This window comes from Heterocephalus glaber, unplaced genomic scaffold (assembly GCF_053883595.1).
Source record: "Heterocephalus glaber isolate CG9 unplaced genomic scaffold, H.glaber_assembly_v1.0 deba00000331, whole genome shotgun sequence".
Taxonomy (NCBI): domain Eukaryota; kingdom Metazoa; phylum Chordata; class Mammalia; order Rodentia; family Bathyergidae; genus Heterocephalus; species Heterocephalus glaber.
The window spans coordinates 14,709,993-14,734,801 of record NW_028258142.1 but is presented as its reverse complement, the minus strand read 5'-3'; the positions used below and the strand labels follow the sequence as shown (position 1 = coordinate 14,734,801).

The 24,809-nt window shown below is 38.3% G+C and overlaps 1 long non-coding RNA gene across 5 annotated transcripts in view; it reads right to left on the bottom strand.

The window, feature by feature from the left end:
* LOC101708257 (uncharacterized) overlaps window positions 1-18,010 on the bottom strand; it is an 82,614-nt gene extending 64,604 nt beyond the window's left edge. For 4 of the 5 annotated variants that reach the window (XR_015443167.1, XR_015443169.1, XR_015443168.1 and 1 more), the window contains exon 1: window positions 14,302-18,010. This is a non-coding gene — a long non-coding RNA (uncharacterized LOC101708257). The remainder of the gene's footprint in view (window positions 1-14,301) is intronic. The other variant, XR_015443170.1, reaches the window with a different exon arrangement.
* Window positions 18,011-24,809: the final 6,799 nt, after the last annotated feature.

Here is a 24,809-nt window from a genome sequence, read left to right as displayed (position 1 = left end):
GGTGACAGTTGAGAGCCCCTGCTCGAGCTTGAATAAATGACCCTCGTGTGCTTACATCGGGATTGGCTTCCTGGTGGTCTTTGGGTCTACACCATCTGGGCACAACATTTGGGTGCTCGTCAGGGATCCCCAAGATCCTCAGGATTCCCATACCAGACGGTTGACACCTGCTGGTGAGTGTTTTTGTGTCTGTAAGGTGTCTGTAAGGTCTAGGACCCATTTTCTGGAAAGGTCGCCAGATGGTCTAGGCGGACGTGCTGCGAGGGCTGCCGACCCAGGATCCTGGAAGACCTTCTGGATCCTTCAGGAGGGGACAGAGTGCCCCGTGAATATGAGTCTGTGAGACTCCTAGAGGGATGGTGCAGGTCACTCCCGCGGCACAGCGTGTGGCCATCCTCCCACTTTCAGTTTTGCCTCTGGTCAGGCAGAGGATGGGTTTGTCTTGTTTTTTGTTTTTCTGTTGTGTTTGTTTGTCTGTTTATTGTGTTGACTTGGACTGAGACCATGGGACAGACTGTGACTACCCCTCTATCCTTCATGAAGAACCATTTCAAAAAGGTTAGGGAGCACAAAAAGAGAGTCCGGGAGTTCGTCTTCCATTCTCATACGGGACACCCTGATCAAGTTCCCTACATTGTCACTTGGGAGAGTCTAATCTGTGACCCACCCCCATGGGTCAAGCCCTTTTTGCCTCCACAGAAACAGCAGCCGGAGGTAATCCTGACAGCCTGTGAGAAGACTCCCAGAGAGCGTGAAGAAAAAAGGCAAATTGAAACCAAGCCGACTGTGCCGCTTTACCTGGTCCTCCAAGGAGGGACCGAGGAAAAATTCACCCCCCCCCTTACTCTCTCTCTTCTCCCCCAAGACAGTAGGCAGAAAGAGAGGACCTGGCCCCAGCCGGAGCTGGGGAAGCAGGGCCAGCCCCGGGTGCTGGCAACCATGGTAGCCCTGCCCAGAACACTCGCCACTGGAGTGCCGCCTCACCGGTGGGCCCAGTGGACTCTACTGTTTGTCTGCTGAGAGTGATAGGGCCCCCTGATGAGCATGGTAACCAGCCTCATCATTAATGGCCCTTTGCCACCAGTGACCTTTATAACTGGCGTACTCAGCACGCCAAATTCTCTGATAACGCTAGGGATTTGATTAACCTATTAGAAACTGTTTTGTTTACTCATCAGCCCACTTGGGATGATTGTCAGCAGCTTCTCGAGATCCTGTTTACAACAGAGGAGCTCAAAAGAATCCAGAATGAGGCCAGGAAATTGGTTCCTGGTGACAATGGTCAACTCACCACCAATATTGATACTATCAACACTTCTTTTCCTTTGTCCTGGCCCAACTGGGACTTCCACATAGCAGAAGGTAAGGAGAGGTTCTGGGTCTATCACCAGGCTCTGTTGGGAGGTCTCAAAGTGGCAGCTCACAAGCCCACCAATTTGTCCAAGGTAGGAGATGTACAGCAGGGGCTGAACAAAAGCCCTGCAGCCTTCCTAGAAAGAATTCAGGAAACACTCTGTAGGTATACTCCAATGGACCCAGAAGCAAATGAGACAAAGGCAGCTGTAATAATGCATTTTGTCAACCAGGTGGGGCCAGATATTAGGAGAAAAGAGTATTCAGGACTTAGTGGCAGTGGCAGAGAGTATATAACAACAGGGAAACCGCAGAGGAGAAATAGGTAAAAGCAGATAACTGCCAGACCCAAAGCCTGGCTCGAAGTCTTCTGGCCACCACTGCGGGAGAGCCAAGGGAATGCGAATGTCATTTGAGAAAGATTGCAGCAGAAGGACAAAGCAAGGGGGAACATAAGGATTGCTCCCGATTGAGAAAGAATCAGTGTGTTTACTGCAAAATGAAGGCCACTGGGCTAAAGAGTGCCCAAAACACTACAGGGGGGCCACCCAAAGGCCTCCTTCCTGGCCATGGATGAACTGACTAGGGGGGATGGGGCTCAGCGCCCCTTCCCGAGCACAGGGTAACCCTTAAAGTGGAGGGTGAGCCTGTTGAGTTCCTGATAGATACTGGCACTCAACATTCAGTTCTGCTTAAACCACATGGCCATGTTTCTGACAAAACTTCCTGGGTTCAAGGAGCCACAGGCATGAAAAAGTATTCATGGACTACCCGGAGAATGGTAGACTTGGGAGTGGGCCGGGTAACCCACTCATTTATGATTATATCAGACTGCCCCTACCATTTGCTGGGAAGAGACTTGCTCACTAAATTAGGGGCCCAAATCCATTTTCACCCCGGGGGCGCAGAGGTTCTTGACCAGGAGGGAAAGCCCATCCAAGTGTTAACTATGAGCCTTGAGGATGAATATCTGCTACATCAGAAGCAGTCCCCTCCTGATCCTGACTTGGAACAATGGCTTGCCATGTTCCCGCGAGCATGGGCTGAGACTGGGGGCATGGGGCTGGCCACACACAGGACACCTGTGTTCGTAGAGATAAAGCCAGGAGCGGACCCTGCACAAGTTCACCAATATCCCATGTCCCTAGAGGCCCGCAAAGGAATAACTCCACACATCAGGAGGTTGCTTGCTCAGGGTATTCTAAGGCCCTGTCAATTGGCTTGGGACACCCCCTTGTTGCCGGTGCGGAAACCCCACTCGGATGACTATCGACCAGTGCAGGACCTCCGTGAGCTTTCCACTGGCACCTAAAAGCCAACACATCTTTGCATTTGAATGAAGAGATCCTGAGCAGGGCATCAACAGACAGCTGACCTGGACCTGACTTCCTCAAGGATTTAAAAACTCCCCCACCATTTTTGACAAAGCCTTGCATGAGGACTTGGGCTGGACAGAGGCTTTCCCCACCAAGCACGAAATGGCACAGACTGTGGCCAAAAAGCTTTTAGAAGACATCCTACCAAGGTATGGTTTCCCAGTAATGCTAGGGACAGGCAATGGATCCACCTTTGTTTTCAAGGTGAGTCGAAGCTTAGTGCAGGTACTGGGGCAGATTGGGAATTACATTATGCATACAGACCCAGGAGGTCAGGACAGGTAGAGAGAATGAACAGGACCCCAAAAGAGACCTTAACTAAATTAGCCTTAGAGACTGGTGGTGACTGGGTGGCTCTCCTTCCCTTTGCCCTCTATAGGGTGTGCAATTCACCCTATAAGATGGGACTGACTCCCTTTGAAATTATGTCTGGGGTACCTCGTCCCATTATCCCTAACCTCCAGTCTAAAGTACTTGCTGAATTTGATGATCAAGAGCTATTGTTTTCTTTAAGAGGTATTCAGATGATCCACAAGGACATTTGGCCCAAATTGAGAGTCCTGTATGAGTCTGGACCACCTCCTGAGCTCCACTGCTCTCAAGGTTGATGGGGTAGCCACCTGGGTGCACTACACTCATGTCCGGCCAGCAGATCCCTCCATGGTTTGAGAAGACTTCATCCCAACATGGCAGGTACCCAGAAATGAGGACAACCCCTTAGAACTGAAGTTCAAACGTACATGATCTGGATGCTGATTGCCTCCTGCTGCACACAAGGAAGGGGAATAAACCCCCATGGCCCTTTCAATTGGACATGGGCCATTTATAACCCAGAGACAGGACTCCGACTGCCCTTGGCTTTCTCAGTAGGACCAAGGACTACGTGGTTCCCAGACCTGGAGTTTGATCTTTGTCAGTTAGCAGAGGGATCTTGGTCAAATACCCAGTGGACCGAACAGGATTCATATCCTGATTGCCATTGGAGAATATTTTATGCATGTCCTGGAAGTAAGAGAACCTCCAAATGTGGAGGCCCAGAAACTTATTTTTGTGCAACCTGGGGATGTGAGACTAGTACGTCTGGAGGCTGGCCAGTCAAAGAGGGTGACCTTATTACTCTGACCCGCCCCCTTGGGTCATCAAAGCTTAAGTTACAGTTTAAGACAAAGGAACAAAAAACCCAAGGGTGGGAGGCAGGCAAAACCTGGGGCCTCAGGCTTTGGGTTACTCTTGGCCACCATCCGGGACTTCTGTTCACTGTCCAATTGATAGGAACACCATTAGTCTCTCATCCTGTAGGGTCTAACCAAGCTTTATTGCCTCCGATTCTATTCAGGTCAACCAGCCCCCAAAAGAAACCACCCCTCAGTTTCCCTCTCGAAGTGTTACTAAAATTGTTGAGGACTCAGAGCAGAACCGGAACCTAGATGACCCTCTCTAGGAGCTTATGGTCAGAACTTTTAAAGCCCTGAATACATCCAGACCTGACCTTACCCGGTCTTGTTGGCTATGTTATGACATTAAGCCCCCTTATTATGAGGGAATAGCTTTCTCAGAAAACTTCACTGAGTCAGATAGTCCAACCCAGTGTAGATGGCAACAAAAGGGGACAGCCAGGCTGACCCTACAATCAGTGACTGGACAAGGAACTTGTGTTGGCAGTGTCCTGACCACTCACCAACACCTTTGCAATCAAACCTGTCAGTCTAGGTCAGAAAAATATTTTGTACCCCCTTCTGATGGATGATGGGCTTGCTCCACTGGGCTTACCCCTTGTGCACATGGGAAGGTGCTCAACCAGACTGGAGACTTTTGTGTGCTAATACAATTAGTTCCTAGACTATTATATCATCAAGAAGAAGATATTTTTAATTACTTAATTAGGACCCCAGGTAGAGTCAAATGAGAACCTGTAACAGCCATCACTTTGACAGTTCTCCTAGGTTTAGGATTAGCTGGGGCAGGAACAGGGGGCTCATCATTAGTGTTACAAAATAAACATTACAATGATTTGAGAGCGATCATAGATGTAGATATCGAGAGGCTAGAAAGCTCCGTCTCCCACCTACAAGAATCACTAAACTCCCTGGCAGAAGTGTCCTCCAAAACCGAAGGGGGCTAGATTTAATCTTTCTACAACAGAGAGGGCTCTGTGCTGCCTTAGGTGAGGAATGTTGTTTTTATGTAGACCACTCAGGAGTGGTCAAAGAATCTATGGCCAAAGTTAGAGAGGGTATCGCTAGGCAAAAACGAGAATGAGAACAAACTCAAAGTTGGTTTGAATCTTGGTTTAATTCCTCCCCATGGCTGACTACTCTGATCTCTACTCTACTGGGCCCCTTGCTTATTCTGTTACTACTGTTAATCCTTGGACCTTGTATACTCAATAGATTAGTCTCGTGCATCAGAGAACGCATTAACACTGTACAGCTAATGCTACTCAGGTCCCAATACCAGCCAGTTTCTACAGACCTAATAAAATTAACCTCCAGAGGCCCACAATTGGTCCTCTATAGCATCATGAGAAGGGGAGAATGTGAGACCAAAGCAACTCCATTTTGCTAAAATCCACCATTCCCCTAGTCTCTCACAGATTAATGGTTAAAATGTGCTTGCTTTGGGACAAAAGATATAATCTGTAATGAAACAAATTCCTGAGTTAATTACTCAGCCATCTGTTTGCCCAGGAAATGAATGTTCTGGGCCCACTATCCATAGAACAATCTGTAGATGTGCTGACTGTAAGCACGTAATGGTCGTGACTATTAGTCAGTGTGTCTGCTGACCATCAGTACGTGACAGTCGACCACTAACCTTTGTCCCTCTTTTCCCTTGTAAAACCTACATGTAGCCACCCCTCAACCCCCGATGCATCTAGCCAATCAGAAATGTACACTTCATGCTTGCTAATTGTCAACCAGTCATGTAACTGCTAAGTGGAAAATCTCCAAACCTTGCTGTAACCTCTATAAAAGTCCCGCTAATTTGAAATTTGGGGCTCTCAATCTCGACCCACTGCGTCGGTGACAGTTGAGAGCCCCTGCTCGAGCTTGAATAAATGACCCTCGTGTGCTTACATCGGGATTGGCTTCCTGGTGGTCTTTGGGACTACGCAATCTGGGCACAACATATTCAGGATTGGACCACCGCTCATTGCTCCACTATTATGCCACAGATGCAAGTGGACATCATGTTTTCCTCAATACTTGTCACAACCTCTTCCCTTTGTCACCCAGTCTTCTCATCCAACACCATTTTTGTGACAGCATGCAGTGATCTTATTAAATTGGCTCCAATAGCTGGCAGTCTGTGACTATCTCATTGTGATCCAGCCCCCTAGCCTCCTTGCCATGTTTGAAAGAAAAGATAAATTACCATCTTACAACAGTCATTATAAATATTAGCATTACTAATTATGGCTGGATTATTCTTTATTGTAGGGACCTGTCCTATGGAACAGTAACCTCTACTTAGTAACTACCTGAAGCAATCACAGCCCATGTTGTGACAATAAAATAAATTTTGTATTTCAACATTTTATGTATCTCAATGTAGTTGAGGCTTACTGTCCTAGGGGCCATTATATCCTAGAAAACAATGGTATTTGTTTCTTGGAACACAATTTAACATGATACATAGCCACAGTTTCTCCTGTACTTTATCCTACTTTGCATATTTTCACTGAAGCTTTTTCTGACAATACAATAGCTAGAATTCAATCAAATATCAATTTTACTTTCTTTCTTTTTTATAGAAAATATGTCCAGAGTCAACTTACTTTTTATTTTACTAATTGTTTGTTTCTGTTATTTTACTGAAATCATAATATTAAGTGAAATAAGTCAGACAACCAGGTTAAAAATCAAATGATTTCTCATATATACATACTATATAAGTATATAAGAGAGAGAGAGAAAGAAAAATAGAAGATAAAAGATATTTCCCAGTAGATGGTGGAGCAAGAGATGGATGGAGGAGAGAAAAACAGAATGGGAAAATTAAAGGAGAAATTAGAGCTTTTGCAAATGGGAAGGGGAAGTGTTGGAAGGATTAAGGAAGGAAAAGAAGGGTAGGGTATAAAAAACAAGTACCAGCTTTCTACATCTATTGCTCTACATGTACTGCAAACATGTACTAATAAAAATATTAAAATTTAAAAAAATTTATATTCTCTCCCTTTCATTCCTTAATGCCTCTTTACTGCTTAGAATACTACCGAGCTCATAGAGAAAACTCCAATTAATTTTTGTTGAGCCAATAGAGTATAGACTTACCTACTATATATTTTAGGAATTTAGTTTTTACAAATGAAATGGTTTAAAACATAGTGTCAAACAAAACAGCATAAGTTTCACTTACAAGTTTGGCATTGTAGAGGTAAGTGAGAAGGGAAGTGCTTACTGGTACCCTTTGAGGTATGTGATTTTACCTTTTTATGGCTAAATTTTTTTATTTGTCAATAATACTTGCCAGATAACTTTTGGAATAAATATACATTTCATAGCTATCACTTGATTTATACTGACTTATTCTTGCTTACAGGACATGATAAACAATTCAGAGTATTTTTACTTTGTACAAATGCCTTATTCCTTTAAAGTAGATGAGAAGAAATTTAAAAGGTGTACATTTTTTAGGATCTACTTCAAATAAAATTCTACTTGGGTTGTGGGCACAGTTATCTGACATTTATTTCAAGGATGTAAAATCTGACTGAAGAGCAAAAACAGATGATTTTTAGTATTGCTACAGTAAGACTTTGGGCTTTAATATGGTACAACAAGAGATGTATGATGCTTTTTTGTCATTGAAGCTATCAAACAAATGAATGAAAACCAGAAAAGAATGTAATCACCATTTTAGGGAAATAATACAACTCTGTAATGCTGAAATTAATTGTTTCACTGAACAGCTGCTGAAGTCCATAAAGTGGCCCCTGGGTGGGATTATTATAGATAGGTAAGTTAATTAGATATCTTATTGTCAGGCAGACAGGGCCTCCCTTAAGGCACCAGGCCTCCTGGAGCCAACACTGCAAGGAACCAACATGGAGAACAATTGAGGCATATTCACTGGTTAGCATTATAAAAAGGAAAAGAAGTATTACTTCCCCTGGGGATAGATAGCAGTGATTGATATTCTAAATGGGAAATTCCTTATATGTGACTTGTCTTCCCATTTGATCCCCATTTAATCAATATTACCTGGGTGACTGTACTTGCAATCTTTTTGGTTGGTCATGATTTTGTCCCACCTAATGCCCACTTTGTAAATTTCCATTGGGTCTTATAGTTTTGTCCCACTTCGTACCCACCTCACCGCATGGCTTTACTGCATAAAACATCTTTGAAAAGTGGGGTGGGCAGGCAACCCACTTTTCAGTCCCCCTTCTATCTCTCTTAGGAAGAAGCTTTCTTTCTCCTAATACATTTTTGCTACTCTTAAACTTCATTGTTCCTAGAATTCATTCTTCAATTTTAGAGAACAGGAACTCACGTTTTGGATATCTAGGAGGTTTGGAAATTACATCTCTTCCCCTATATCAGGATCACCTGGGTTCTCATTTCTTACAGCAGCAATATACCTTAATTGTACCAATAAAATTAATAATAATTTTAAAAAAAGAGTAGCACAGAGGGAGCTGAAGTGGCTGGGTCACCCAAGGAGGCTGAACCAGTGAACTCTTCTTAAAATCAGATCCCTGGAATTTCCTTGACTCTGGAGTGTCGAGGAAGAAAGACTGAAGGGTGATCAAGGTACAAACAGGCAACCATGCACACCAAACTGAAAAGGAATGACAGCTGAGGAACATGCCCCTGAAAATATTGCATCAAAGCAAAAAGAGTTCTAGTTGATCCTTTTACTCAGCTTTTGAACAAAATAATGAAAAATATGAGTGTATAGAATGCATGGCTGGGGTTTGCTACAAGACCAATGGAGCAGCAATCACTAAAGATATGAATCCTAGAAACATTATATAGGAGTAAAATATATTAACTTACAGTAGAGATTGCTGAAGGCCTGAAACTGGTATATGCTAATATCTTTGATTACCACAATTAAAAAATGAAACAATTTATGGGCCACAAGATTTTTACTTAATGGAAGGAAAAAATGGACATAAAATTTTTGTATATAAATGGGAGGAGGTCTAAGGGGAAGGAGGGAATGGGAAAAAATGTAGGATGTATTATGTACAGGAGGAAATTCCCTATGATGAATGCTATATATATATATATATATATATATATATATATATATATGCATATATATATATGTACCAATAAATATTTTGGGGCCGGGTATTTAGCTCAGTGGTTCCGCCACCGGCCTCACAAGTACAAGGACCCAAGTTCAAACACTGGAACCAAAATAAATAAATAAATTAATTAATTAATAATAAATGTTTTGATACTTATACTAATAATACTAATAAATATTTTTATTTAAGGTTGATGAAAATCCAAAACCAGGACCATGCCACTTAATTCCAAATATTTGGGAAATAAAATGGCCAATTCTCCAATGCAAATAAAATTTTGTTTAGAAAATCCTAGCAAGAAAATACAAATAGCAGAGATGAACTCCAGTAGAGTCCAGAGTATAACGTTTCCATCTTCACACCAGCTGATTTACTGTAACAACATCTCATCAGGAATCAACCAAAGAGTTGATCTACTCCAACAATGCCACCTTCAGGCCAGTCACACTTAAGAAAAATCAAAAAGTAACAGTGAGTTTTGGAAAGTCTATTTTTTATTGAATAAAGAAGAAAGTGAAAAAAAGATTGTTTGATGAAAAAGATATCAGATTTAGAATATTGACAATTTGGAGAAGCAAATGCAATTTTTAATTGTTAATTATATTTTGTTGTATTATAGACACAAAATACAAAAGAATAATGTGCATTTTTCTTCTTGTTTAAACTCACATGATGTGGACTCTTTATATACTACTTTTCAAAACTTTTTTTCTCCCTACCTTGTTTTATTTGCCTCTAAAATCTAATACATTATTATTCCCTTTTATGGTTGTTTTTTGTGCTGTTTTAAAACTAAATTCCAAAAAGTTCAAAATGATATCTATTGTATAACTGTACGGTTGGCTTTTCAAAAACTGTTTCCACCAAAGGGAGAGTGTAGTTGCCCTTTGAAATAGCTCAGGGAAAGTGAAATTAACTTTAGTATAAATTACCTGAATAATAGATAGTTTAGTATCTGCTAAAGATAATAGGCAAAGTCATTTTTCCATTTTTTATTAATTAAGCTTATTGGTACATTTTAGATATACATAAAAATTACATTTATCACAGGGAATTTGTACCTGTACATGATATATCTTGATACTTTTTGTTTTCCCATTCCATTACCCTCCCTTTATCCCTTCTTCCCCTCCTTATTCACAAAAGCTTTGTTTTCATTTTTTCCTTCTTTAGGAAAAGGAAAAGAAAATGAGTCATTTTTTCATAAACTCTTCACATAAAAAGATGAATAAATTGCATTGAGTCTATTTGAATAAGTATTACCTTTTGTTTTGTGCTCCTGTGTAGATTTCAACTTCTTAACAGTATACTTACCATTGCTCAACTCCATTGATCTTTGGAATATTAGAAGCCTCCAGCTACCTATATGATCACTGCTCTTTTGGTCTAATCCAGGCTGTTTTATATGGACATATGAGAGAGATGGAGTACATACATAGTTGACATGCCTGAATGCAAAGGTTTGTTCTATATTCTATACTATATTTATAAGAAATAAATCTATCATACATATATTCTCAAGTATGATATTTAGTATATATATAACTATATATTATGTATGCAATATAATATACATTATAATATATTCTCTAGTATTATCACATCATTGTGTAATTCTATGATGGATAGGCATATTAATCTTTCATCTATATGAATGAATGAGAAAATAATTTTCTTAACCAAAATAACTGTTTTGTACTACTTTAGCCTCTTAATATATCTGTGATAGAATTAGTCTCAAAAAATTTCAGTAGTATACTACTAGTTAGTTAAAATTAAATATATTATACTGTTGTTATTAGATGTAATTGTATTATTCAATTGTCAGAAATAAAATAATATTAAACATGACTCCTAGAAGCACTTCAGAGGTGTTTTTAATTAACATTGATTTTAATGCAAACATACTCTTCCTTACGCTAAAAGATTTGCCAAATGAATAGTATTTCTTTTTTTTTCTTTTTTTTTTTCAGGTACTGGGGATCGAACTCGGGTCCTTGCACTTGTGCAGCAGGTGGCAAAACCACTGAGCTAAATCCTCAGCCCCAATAAATAGTATTTCTTATCCTATGTGCACAATATAATTTCAAGAGTCTTATGAAGCCATTGGTCTGCTTTAAGTACTTTCTATACTATCTCTATTCATCGTTTTTGAACTTTTTATACTGTAGTAGGATAAGAGCTGTGTAGGTTAGATTGACACATTTTGGGAAAATATACACAGATTTTTAGACAGAGTAAGTAGATATAATATGTAACCTGTTTTAAATATCCTAGTGTAGAAATTTTAAATATTTATTCTTAATAGTAACTTTCAATAAAAAGTCTCATGAATTTTCCACACACTTAGCAGTCTACTATTACATACAAGTAGGAAATATTCCAAATGTATCTTCTAACATATAAATTTAAGAATATACCATTCTTTGGGAACTTATTTTGGACAAAGCTTACAAGTTTCTACTTGCAGTGTTTGTACCTTTTCCTGCTGTTTAATTTTATTGTTGATTTTATCTTAGTGAAAGAGTTATTCATTTAGTAGAGCTTTTTATATTTAAATAATCTTCAGGAGAAAGAATTGCTTTAATGTTATATTAGTCAAGGTTCTCCATAGATACAAAATCAAAACATTTATATAGATGTTAATATAGATATATGAAAGGGATTTATTGTGAAATACATTGAGATGTTCCTCAATAAAAATATCCAGCAAACAGAAATTGCTAAGTTATTTTTATTAAACAATTGAATCTGTCAAATAAAGAGAGATCCACTTTAAAATTTTTACTAAACAGTACAGATTAACTAAACATCAAAATGTTTATTGAAACTCAGAAAAATTTAACCTACCATAGTAAAAATTGTGTTGAACTATAAGGAAAAAATAGCTTAAAAATGCATTAGTTTATTTTCTATAAGCACTATATACCTATGTCAGTAGAAATTATCTGAGTACTTTGATGGACTCTAAGTCAGGGTTCCTCGTATTAAGTAAATCACTAATAGAGATGTGTGGGAGTTATATGTATGAGGTATATGTAACAAGAGAAGAACAAGAGAAATTTATGCTAAAAATAGATACAAATAGGTTGAAAATATTAACATGACACTAATCAACAGAAAGAACTGAAGTTTCTATTAATTTTACATTAATATCATACCTCAGAGGTTCCCTTATAAATCTTCTGTTTAGGCTTATGAAGTTCTTGTCAATCTTTGACTATAAGCATTGCTTTATAACTGCATATCTATTGTCAGCAGACACTGGTATGTCTTGTGGCTAGATATTTCCCCAAAGCCTCATGCACTCATAGGTGGAGCTTTTCACAGGTAGCTGAATTTATGGTGTGAGAATGTGGATTAAAGGTATAATACTGGGATAATGGGTGTAGATAATACAAGTCCTACCCTGGATGGTTTGTATGCTGGATGGAATATAAAGTGAGATAGGAAAGGCAGGCTTGCTGCTGCTCCTGCTTGCTGCCTCTGTCTGCCATACCATGAGTTGTTTCTCCTCTGTGATGCCCCTCTGCCTTGGAGCCAAGCAATTATGGGCTGAAACCTTGACAAACTGTGAGCTAAAATAAATCTTTTCTCCTTTTACTTGTGAGTGTCAAGTGTTTTGTTTCAACAAAGACAAAAGTAACTAATACAGACACAGTTGCTCTAGCTATTTTAAGATCTTCTCTGTGGGCTAATTGTGCCCCAACTGATATGTCTCTAATTCCACCAGAAGCCACTGGTAGTTTTGCATGATTAAAGATGGCAGAATCAGGGCCATACATACATTTACATGCAAATATGCTTGATAAAATGGCACACACACAATACATTATGTACACATATTTAGAATGAACAAACAGATTCAGCTAGAATTTTAAACATCTGTTCGAGCTCTTGGCCATACCTCAAATTTGCATACCTAAATGTTTTTAAAAGATATTTAATTCTGCCCTCAATATTATTAAATCATAGTAGCCTTTAAACACAAAAATGCATAATTGTTAAGGAACAGATGATACTAATTATCATTTATAAAGTCCAATAGCACTCTTGTTTTTACCTTCTTCCTGGGCTTTTTGTAAGAAATAAGGGCACAAAGCAGGGTCTATGATTGGAGTAGAATTTTTATACATGTTCATGCATATGTTATCAAAAAATAATTGAGACTTGAATTATTTGAATAACTATGCTTCTAGCCATATAAAAATGCAGAAATTCTAACCACAAGGTGCATATTATGCTCACTTCATGGCATAATTCTGCCATTGCTTGTATTTTATATACCCAAGAGTTAAAACAATAGTGTACTGCCAATATTTTTGTTTTGTTTGGTTTTCCATTTTTATTTAGGATGCCCTTCCATAACTTCTATCAGTTTATGCCAATAGTAACAGAAATATATAACATAAGACCTTTAAAAAGGGCTTAATTTGAAAGCAAAGTTTCAAAGCAGCCTAGTTTTTCTTCACAATTGATTAATGAGCCTAAGCCTCTCTTACAAAGAAATTCTGAAGCAGAAAAGGCACTCATTTGTTTCTTTGGATAAGGCTTGTTTTAGAAAACATAAGCTTAGATTAATTAAGACTTGTTAAAAAAAACAAATAATATTTCTTATAAACTATTTTCTTGTATTTGTATTTAGAGGAAACTTCATATCTGACTTATAAATCTTAAAAATTTGAATGTCTTCCAAAGCTTAGTTACATCTTTAAAACATAAATAAATTAATAGAGTAGATATTATAATTAATTTCTCAGCATTGTTAGATTTCATATTGACTGTGTCAAACACATTTAATTAAGGCATAAGTACTTACACCTAACCAGTCCCCAGGAATATGGTAGACATGATGCTTAATTAAACAGATACAGCCTGGACTTACACTATGATAGAAACAAAAGGTAATTTAAATGTGCAGTAGCCATCCTATAATAGAATATTTTATCTACTATCATGGGAGTAAATCTGAAACTATAAGAGGGATTATCAAAATCCCCAGCCATGGGTCTCGATCTCCTATGAGCCAGTATGACATCCATGAGATAGAAAAGAGAGAGAGAATAAAGACACAGAGACAGAGACTTCAGTGAAGTTGGGTCTTTGGCTGATCTGATCTTCTCTGAACAGCAAAGACAAAGAACACCAAAGATGTCCAGTGTTTATTCATTACAAGAATGGGAAGGAGGGAAGGTGTGCAGCCTTTGGGTCTCCTGCTGATAACAAGTATCATAAGCAGGGCTGTAAAATGAGAGAAGAGGTATATGTTGAGCAATCAGAATTGTAGGGGACAGGGGAAGGGGACATTACCAGAACCTCTGCAGTTAGTCCTGGTCTCCTGAGAGCCACGGCAGCACACAGCGAATTACAGGAAAGGTAGAAAAATGAGACCGAGAAGAAGCTGAGCTTTGGTTCTGATGAGTGCTGCTCTGGGCAGCAAAGACAAAGCCCCCAGCTTACCACACCTTTTATTCAGTACATCCGGAGAAACAAATGTAACAAATGACTTGCAGAGAGTTCAATAGTTCACATTGGGATAAACAAGGTGTAACGGAAGGCTTGCAGAGAGTTCAGTACATCTCCGGTAAACAAGATGTTAATCAGTCCAAGAACAATAAGGAACTGAGCAGATGTTTGTTCTCCCAGGATGTTTCTTGTCCTGGAGAATCACAGCATCACTGGATCACTGAAGTCTCAGTTGTGACCAGAGGCCAAACTGGAATTATTCTGTAGCTGGGCTGTAGGCAAGAGAACTAGGCTAACCAAATGATTTATCCCTAGAATTATGTAGCATTGCTCCCAACATATCTCCCTTTCTTTTTGTTTTATGTGAAGGAGTTTTATTGAAAAGCAAGCACACCCAACAATGGCTTGTCCCTATGTAGTGTGAGGATTTATAGTTTGACTGGCTCAGCTGTCTATAATAAGCATAATTTTTCTTAATTGGGGCTGAAAAAGGATTAAAAAATCTAACAATTTGTTTTTAAACATTGGGTTTAAAAACTTAAAACTTTCGTTGAACTCAAATAACTATTGTCTTTAGTTATACTTTTCTACTGGGTGTTTAAGATCAAGTTACGGTGAAACCTATATTAAATAAAATCAATCTCTTGTTATCTAACAAGGTCAATTAAGTCTCCACAGGCACTGTCTTGGAACCACGCATAGAGCCTCTTAGCTCCTCTGTCAGTGTCACCCATCAGGATATGTCACGGCCTTGCTTGACCATGTTGCTTCCTGCGAAAGCATGGGAGATTTTTTTCCTCCAGGTGACATTCCTTTGGCACACTTTTTGTTGGATCTTTACTGTTTTGGTGTTCAGCAACCTCCCTGCTCAGGAGGTTGGATGACTCACCAAAAATGCAGGATCTCAGAGATGGTTCCCTCATGTCCTGGATATTTTTGTTATTGTTGTTGACCTTGGAGGGCCAGGGCCAAAATATTGGCTGCCTTCTTAGCCCAAATACCTCTTCAGTTTTGGTCTCTAAACTTTGGTTGTTGAACACCCAGAAGAGAAGATCAATAACATTAGCATTGTAAGAGGAGTAGTGAACTCAACTGTTATAATTTTACCTGGAGATAAGCATTTTGGAATAAAAATATAGTTAAACTGTTATTATTGCCAATGACAGTTGCTGCTGTGGTTGGATCCCTGAGTAGCTATCTTTTTATAGGACATCATCTAAGGAAAATATATCAACCTACAAGTGTGCCTATTTTCATAGGTGGCTGGAGCATAAGAGAAGGGCAAATACCTGAATCAAAAGGTTATTACCATAAACAATGTTAGAAGACCCATACAATTAGAGGGCATGAATACATTTTGTACACCAGAAAAGGAGCAGTAATAAATATCATAGTTACATAAAACCTTATTTTCTTCACTGTGGTTTGGTACCAAAACCATCTTTCTAATAACACTCTTGTTTATGACACAGAAATTAAGCTTTTGAAGATGACCAATGTGGACATATTACAATAACATATTCAGAACGTAACCAATGTAAACATTTTACAATCACATTTTTAGCGCTTAAACATCAATGATAACCAATGTAATCAATTTATAGCATATTTAGAATTTAAACTTCAATGATAACCAATGTAATCAATTTATAATAACACATTGAGACAATATTTGTTGTGGTGTGTCTCCCATAAGATTATAAAAATTACTAGGGGGTCCCTTTAGTGAATTAAGACCAGAATAATTATTTTCTGGGTGGCCACTTGTTTATTCACCAAAGAGAGTACCCACAGTCTCTATTTTGACAAACAAAGAATAAGAATATATATATCTTCCTATTTTACAACTGCTTATTGCAATTTGATTATTGCATGTAGGTGACAATATACATTACTTTTATAAAATAAATCTCAGTGGCACTTTGATCAGTTAGCAACCTGGGAAGGAAGGCATGCCTTTAATTTAGTAACATTTACCTGTAAGCGAATTTAACAATAGGTGAATATCTTTTAAAAAATTTTTTTTTTCAAAAGGTGAAAAGAAAAAGAGAAAAAAAAAATTGAGCTCAACTGTACAAACAGACAAACAGACAACAGACAAACATATAAGACAATTTACAAAATCAGAGTGCAAGCAAATATATTTAGCCAAATTGAATCGTAATATCCTTTTTATGATTATTAGATTTATAATTGTATGACTGGTCAAAAACTTTGGAATAGTCAATTAACAGAGATCTCGAGATTATAATCAGAAGGAATGAAAGCGCTTTTATACCTGTAAATATAAAAGGAGCATTTTGAAGTTGTCCCCCACCTTTATAAATTTTTTACCATAAATCTATAATTATCATTCCTCTGGGGGCATCATCTCAGTCCTGGACCCTGCCATGGATTTGTTGGTTGTCGCTGGTGAGGTGGGTCCCTGAGGTGCAGCTGGCTCATCGCTTTCAGCCAGGGTGCTATCATTGATTCTGTGAGATGTTGGCGGTTCCACCAGCGTGACCCACGGTCTCACATTCCAGGAGGGCAGCCACAAGATTTTTTTCATTATCTGTTAGGGCACAGGCGAAACCTCTCCCCCACGTTATTAAGGCAGGAGGAATTTTTTGACATATGGCCTTTTGTAATCTTAAAAACAAGTTTAATAATTTAGGTTCTAAGGTAGAGTAGACCATTGCTCCTTAGTCTTTGAGTCAACCAAACTGTATAAGAGGAATCATTTAAAATATTAAGAGGTTGGGGAGGGAAGTTTTCAATCACAAATATAATGGCTAGCAACTCTGACCTCAGTGGACTAAGGCCCAAGTGGGGAGCGGTCAGGGGAGAGGCAATTACCCCTTTGCCAGGCCTCACAGAGAGCGGTACCTACACGTTCTCATGATATTAAGTTAAGCTGTCCCTTCCTGGGGAAAAGATGGGACATACATTTGCATGTCTTTTAACAAATCTTCACAGCACCCTTAGGTACTGGGTACACAGCTTGCTTTAACAGCAACTTAAGTAATTTGGCAAAGTTACGCTGTTCTGTGGACAGAGACTGACCCATAGTTATAACTCAGCAAAGATAGAAAATTACCCCCAGCTGGACACACTTACCACTGGTGTCCCTCGTCCTAGTCCGGAAATCGTCCTGGGAGATCCGTGTGCTGTCTCTCTTACTCCAAGTTTGTCTCACAGGTGAGTTCACCCCTGGATCCGATTCACATCCACGTTGGGCACCAAATGTAGGGGACAGGGGAAGGGGACATTACCAGAACCTCTGCAGTTAGTCCTGGTCTCCTGCAAGCCACGGCAGCACACAGCGAATTACAGGAAAGGTAGAAAAATGAGACCGAGAAGAAGCTGAGCTTTGGTTCTGATGAGTGCTGCTCTGGGCAGCAAAGACAAAGCCCCCAGCTTACCACACCTTTTATTCAGTACATCCGGAGAAACAAATGTAACAAATGACTTGCAGAGAGTTCAATAGTTCACATTGGGATAAACAAGGTGTAACGGAAGGCTTGCAGAGAGTTCAGTACATCTCCGGTAAACGAGATGTTAATCAGTCCAAGAACAATGAGGAACTGAGCAGATGTTTGTTCTCCCAGGATGTTTCTTGTCCTGGAGAATCACAGCATCACTGGATCACTGAAGTCTCAGTTGTGACCGGAGGCCAAACTGGAGTTATTCTGTAGCTGGGCTGTAGGCAAGAGAACTAGGCTAACCAAATGATTTATCCCTAGAATTATGTAGCATTGCTCCCAACACAGAATTTTAAAAATTAAAAGCTTCTAAATTAAAGCATATCTTGATTTATTATAATAGATTGTTTGAGAGTATTTGAGTATACTTGACAAATTGAACCCAAAGAGTCTCATTAGTACCAAGAAACTATTAGCATTACAAGATCTTGATCTTTAAATCAAAGATGTAACATGAGACTTTTGGCAGTCTTCAGTTACTGAGTTTACTTTCCATGCAAAAAGGATGCAATTTGTAGCCAGAGGGCCAACTCTAATGTGTTAAAATGACAATAATATATTTTTGAGACTTCTGTCACTAAGAGGGATAGTGTAATGTTTCTCTCCATGAATGTGGGAGATCGATCTTTTGCAAAGAGAAAGGGACCAGGAAAAGGAGGGGAAAATAAAGAAAAAAATAATTAAAATGTGTTATTTACATGTAACAACTCCCCACAATGAAGGTAAACTATGCACTGTAAATATGTACTAATAAAATTTCAAAAAACAAATAAAACGCAATAGGCTTGACAGCGTCAGTTTACTTTTGGTTCTTGCACCTTTCATTTCTATGTCTTGGAAGACTACTTCAAAGCACCAAACCCTGCTACATAAAACAGCTAACTATCCTGAAACTAATATTTGGAGAAGGTATGCATAGGCATTATAGTAAACAGTCCAAGGTGAGTTCAGTCTAGGGCACAGAAAGTCTGATCAGAGGGAGCATGGACTCTGATTCCAGTCCATCAGAAATTCAGTAGAACTAAGTTACAAGGAGGCAAAGAATGACACCTGAAAACTGCCCAAACTTTTATTTATTTTTAAATTTATTTTCTCCTGTTAATTTTATTGATACATTTTAGGTATAAAATACAGTTACATTCATCATTGGGATCTTGTACCATTACATGAGTCTCTTGGTTCTTATTTTACTTCCCCTTGCCTTGACCTCCCTTCACCCCCTCCACCCTTCCCTATTTGCAAATACTTTGTTTCCACTTTTTTCCTTTTCTCATATTTTTTCTTTTCCCTTCTTTCCCCTACCCCTCCCACTTCCCCTGCCACTTTAGAGCTTTTCTTCCTATTACACAATATCAACTATACATTTGAAAACTTACAATATCAAGATCTAGGAGACATTACCAAAGATTTTATAGAATTTAAAAAGATATAGAAAGCATATTACAAAAATCTGTTTGGCAGTAAATTCGTCAACTTCTAAGAAGTATCTTGGAAGACAAATTAATGAAACAACTCTGGAAGAAATATAAAATTTGAATAGCACCTATTAAAGAAAGTATATTCCTAGCTTGAAAACCTACCTATATGAAAACAACAGGCTCATATGCATTGTAACTAATAAATTATATCAGACATTTAACGCAGAAAAAAGAAGGAACACTTCTGCCCTCATTTTAGGAAATCAACTTTGTGCTAATCCTAAAACTGAATAAAGATAAAAGAAGAAAAAAGTATGAGCATAGATAGAAATTTGTTTAACAAAACAAACTATTGGAAGTAAGATCTGGCAGTATGTATAAAGTGGTTTTATTATAGGGATGGCAGGGTTGGTTCAGCACTGGAAGATCCACCCCCAAAAGTCATCATTTTAACAGAGGAAAGTAAAAAGCCATATGATCCTGTCACTAGTTGGAGAAAAAGTATTGGACTAAATTCTACAGCTGTTCATGGTAAAAGCTATCAGGAGGCCAGAAGTAGAACAGAACCTTCTCAACAGATAAAAGGCCTGTACTCCGTACTTCCAGCAAAAATGTCTTATATGAATGGAGAAGATACAATGTTTTCTCCCTAATGTGGGGAACAAGGGAAGATATGCTTACTCTTCATCTGTCCATTAGACTTTGAAATATAGGCTTAAACCAAAATATTCTGGCAATAAAATGACACAATTAGGATAGAATTGGCAAGGTAGAAGCAAAATCTTTATATGTAGATGAAATGATCATCTACAGAGAAAATATTAAGAAATCTCTAGAAGCCCCTAGAGCTTGTATTTGAATTTAACAGGATTAGAAAACACAAGGTATATATAAAAATTCAGGTCTATGTACACTTGCTATAAATGAAGAATAGGATATTGAAATGTAAAAGTTATGTAGGAGTACAAAGGACCTAGAAAAGTAAAAAGAAAAAGGAAAAAAAAACAGTGTTGGAAGATGTTTAGTACCTAATTTTAAGACTTCCTCTAAAGCTACAGTAATCAAGGCAGTGTTGGTGTAAGGAAAGACATATAGATCATTGGAATAAAACAGAGAATCTAGAAATGGAACCACAGATATATGGTCCACTGAGTTTTGAAAGATTATTTAACATCAATATTTTATAGAATATAAACTCAATTCAAGAGCAGAGGAAAAGATAGTGTCTTCAGCAAATGGCACTAGAACACCTGGTATCTGTATATAAAAAATTAACCTCAACCCTTTGTTTCCATACATGAAAATAACTTGAAAGGATCTATGAACCTAAATATGAAAGCCTAAAAGTATAAAACTTTAAGAAGAAATTATAAGGGAAAATGTTTAGGAATTTAGGGTAGGGAAGAACTTTCTAGGATACAAAAAACATGATGTATAAAAGAAAACAATTGATAAATGAGATTCCATCAAAATTTAGAACTTTAAATGATATCATTAAAATGAAAAGTAGTCCTTAAACAGACCATATTTACAATACATAAAACCTATGACAAGAATATATAAAGAACGCTTACAGCTCATTAACAGACAATCCAATTAAAAAGTAGACACAAGGAGATGATAAATAGCCAGTACAGCCCAAGCAAAGGTGTGCAGCACTAGAATCAGAAAAATACTAATTAGTAAAATAATAATATTAAATTATACACTCTTTAGAGAGATGAAGTTAAAAGTTTTAAAAGGCTTGTCATGACATTTTCTTTTTGTTAGATTCACACAATTGAATTTAATCTGTCACGCCCAATGGATTCATTCTGCTGAGATTCCTGGGGTTGTGATCCTCATTGTATTTTCCTAGGATATTGTCTAAAATTTTTTGGAGTGCTGATTTGATATTCATGAAGTTCCTAAGGTGCTCTTTATCATGAAAGTATCTCATTTCTCCATCAATTTTAAAAGATAGTTTTGCAGGATATATCAATCTTGGTTGGAGGCTGTTTATCTTTAGGGTTTGAAATACTTCACTCCAAGCTTTTCTTGCCATGAGGGTTTGCATTGAGAACTGTGCTGTGATTCTGATGGGCTTTCCTTTGTATGTAATTTGTTTCTTTTCTATAACTGCTTGTAGAATTTTGTTCAGTTTCTGGAATCCTATTATATGCCTATGTGCATATTTTTTTTGATCTAGGCTAGTTGGAGTACTATGTGCCTCATTTATCTGTATGTCAAGCTCTTTTTCCCTGCTTGGGAAGTTTTCTGTCATCACTTCTGTGAACAGTTAATTTATGTCATCTACATTCTCTCCTGTTTCCTTGTTGACTCCAATCAGTCTTATGTTATTCTTCTTTGCATCACCTAGCAGCTGCTGGATTGATTTCTTGTGGTCCCTTAAATTTTGAAGGAATATTTCTTTTTCTGTTCACTCATTGCAATCTTATCTACTATATCTGAAATTCTGTCCTCTCATTGGCTCATTCTGCTGTGTAGACTTTCAATGGAGTGTTTAATCTCCTGGAAATCTGTTTGCTTCTGCTTTATGGATTCCATTTGTTTCCTATGTTGGGATTTCATCATGTTCCTCAACTTCTCTCTAGATTTATTAATCATGTCTTGCATTATGAGCACAATCTCTGCTGTTATCTGAGAAATAATTTCTGATTTCATTTTGTCCAGATCCTCTTTTGTTCCCAGTTCAGGGAGTCCAGGTTGTTGAGTATCAGAGTGTTCCATCTCATTTCCCTTTGGGGTTGCTGTAGGTGATCTGGAAGTCTGCTTTTAAGGCTTGTTTATGTGTCTTCTCATTTCCATGGGTGGGGGGAGGGAGCTGCTGGCCCTCTTCTACCCTAGGTGCGGTGGAATGGCAGCTGGGGAGCCTCCTCCTGGGTTCTGGGATTGGCTCACCTCCCCTGTCTTGGAGAGGTACCAAATTTTATTTAAAGAAACCTAAGGCCATTGTACTGCTCCCAGCTTAGAGGTAGCAGCTTCTGGCCTAGCATTCCTCTGCTCCCAACCCCAAGGAAGGGGCTGCTGGGCTGCCTTTTCACCACTCCCAGCCCAAAGGAAGGAGCTTCTGGGCCACTGCTCTACCATTCACAGCTCAGAGGAAGGGGATTCTGGGCCCCCATTCCACCACTCCCAGCCCAGAGGAGGTGAGCCATGTGGGCACCAACAGTACCCACCCACCAACAAAATGAGAAGACACATAAAGAAGTCTCCAAACCAAACTTCCAAATAACCTACAGCAACCCCAAAGGGAAATGAGATGGAACACTCTGATACTCAACAACCTGGACTCCCTGAACTGGGAACAAAAGAGGATCTGGACAAAATGAAATCAGAAATTATTTCTCAGATAACAGCAGAGATTGTGCTCATAATGCAAGACATGATTAATAACTCTAGAGAGAAGTTGAGGAACATGATGAAATCCCAACATAGGAAACAAATGGAATCCATAAAACAGAAGCAAACAGATTTCCAGGAGATTAAACACGCCATTGAAATTCTACACAGCAGAATGAGCCAATGAGAGGACAGAATTTCAGATATAGTAGATAAGATAGCAATCAATGACCAGAAAAATAAATATTCCTTCAAAATTGTAAGGGAACACAAGAAAGCAATCCAGCAGCTGCTAGAAGAATAACACAAGACAGATTGGAGTCAAAGAAGAAGCAAGAGAGAATGCGGATGACATTAAAAAAAACTTCACAGAAGTAATGGCAGAAAAAATCACAAGCAGGGGAAAAGAACTTGACAAACCTATAAATAAGGCACATAGTACTCCAAATAGCCTTGATCAGAAATAATCTACACATAGGCATATAATTGTTAAAATTCCAGAAACTCCACAGAAGAACAAAGTTCTACAACCAGAGAAAAGAAACAAATTACATACAAAGGAAAGCCCATCAGAATCACAGCAGACTTCTCAACACAAACCATCAAGGTAAGAAGAGCTAGGAGTGATGTATTCCAATCCATAGTGAAAATAGCCTCCAACCAAGATTGATGTACCTTGCAAAACTATCTTTCAAAATTGATGGAGAAATGAGATACTTTCATGACAAAGAGCACCTTAGGAACTTCATGAATTCCAAACCAGCACTCCAAAAAATTTTAAACAATATCCTAGGAAAAGATAGTGAGGATTACAACCCCAGGAAGCACAGCAGAATGAACCCATTCCTCATGACAAGAAATTTCATGTAAAGGGAGAGAATCCAACAAAAAGAAAAAGTCATGACAATGATAAGTCAAAACATATCAGTTATAACCATCAATATTAATAGTCTCAATTCACCAATCAAAAGAAGATGGGCAGAATGGGTCAAGAAGAAAAATCCAACACTATGCTGCATACAAGAAACACACTTCATTTTAAATGAAACTCATAGACTGAAAGTTAAAGGGGGGAAAACAATACTGCATGCAATGGGAACCAGAAAAATAGCAGGAGTAGCTATCCTCTTGGCAGAACAAGTAGATTTCAAACCAACACTGATTAAGAGAGAAGACGGACACTACTTTCTTGTAAAGGGAACAATTCAACAGGAAGAGATGTCAATCATAAATATCTATGCACCAAACACTAGTCCACTCAGGTATATAAACAAATACTAACGGACATGAAAATTCATACATGCACTAATACAATAGTAGTTGGGGACCTCAATACCCCATTGTCACAGATAGATAGATCAACTACACAAAAAATAAGTAATGAAATAATAGAACGCAATCAAGGTCTGGAACAAATGAACTTAACAGATGTTTACTGAGTATTCCACCTCACAAAATCAGCATACACATTCCTTTCAGCTGCACATGGGACACTGTCCAAAATAGACAACATAGTCACACATAGAACATATTTAAGTAAGTGCAAAGGAATTGAAGTTATCTCCTGTATATTATCAGACCATAATGGGATGAAATTTAAGATCCATAGCAAAAGAAACTGGAAAAATTTCATAAACACGTGGAAATTGAACAGCACACTTATGAATATCTAATAGGTCCCAGAAGAAATTAAAGAAGAAATCAGACAGTTCATTCAATTAAATGACAATGACAGTACAACATACCAGAATCTATGGGACACAATGAAAGCAATCTTATGAGGGAAATTCATAGCACTGAATACTCATATTAGGAAAACAGAGCGAGCCGAGTTAAACCTGATGCTGAACCTCAAATTTCTAGAAAAAGAAGAGCAGGACAAACCCAAAGCTTATACAAGGGAGGAAATTATAAAGATCAGAGCAGAAATCAATTCAATGGAGACTAAGAGAATGATACAAAAATCAATGAAGCCAAGAGTTGGTTGTTCAAAAGAATAAACAAAATTGACAAACCCTTAGCCAACCTTATCCGAAAAAGGAAAGAGAAGGCCTAAATCCATGCAATTAGGAATGAAAAGGGTGAAATTGCAACAGACCCAGTAGAAAGGCAAAGGATCATCTATACC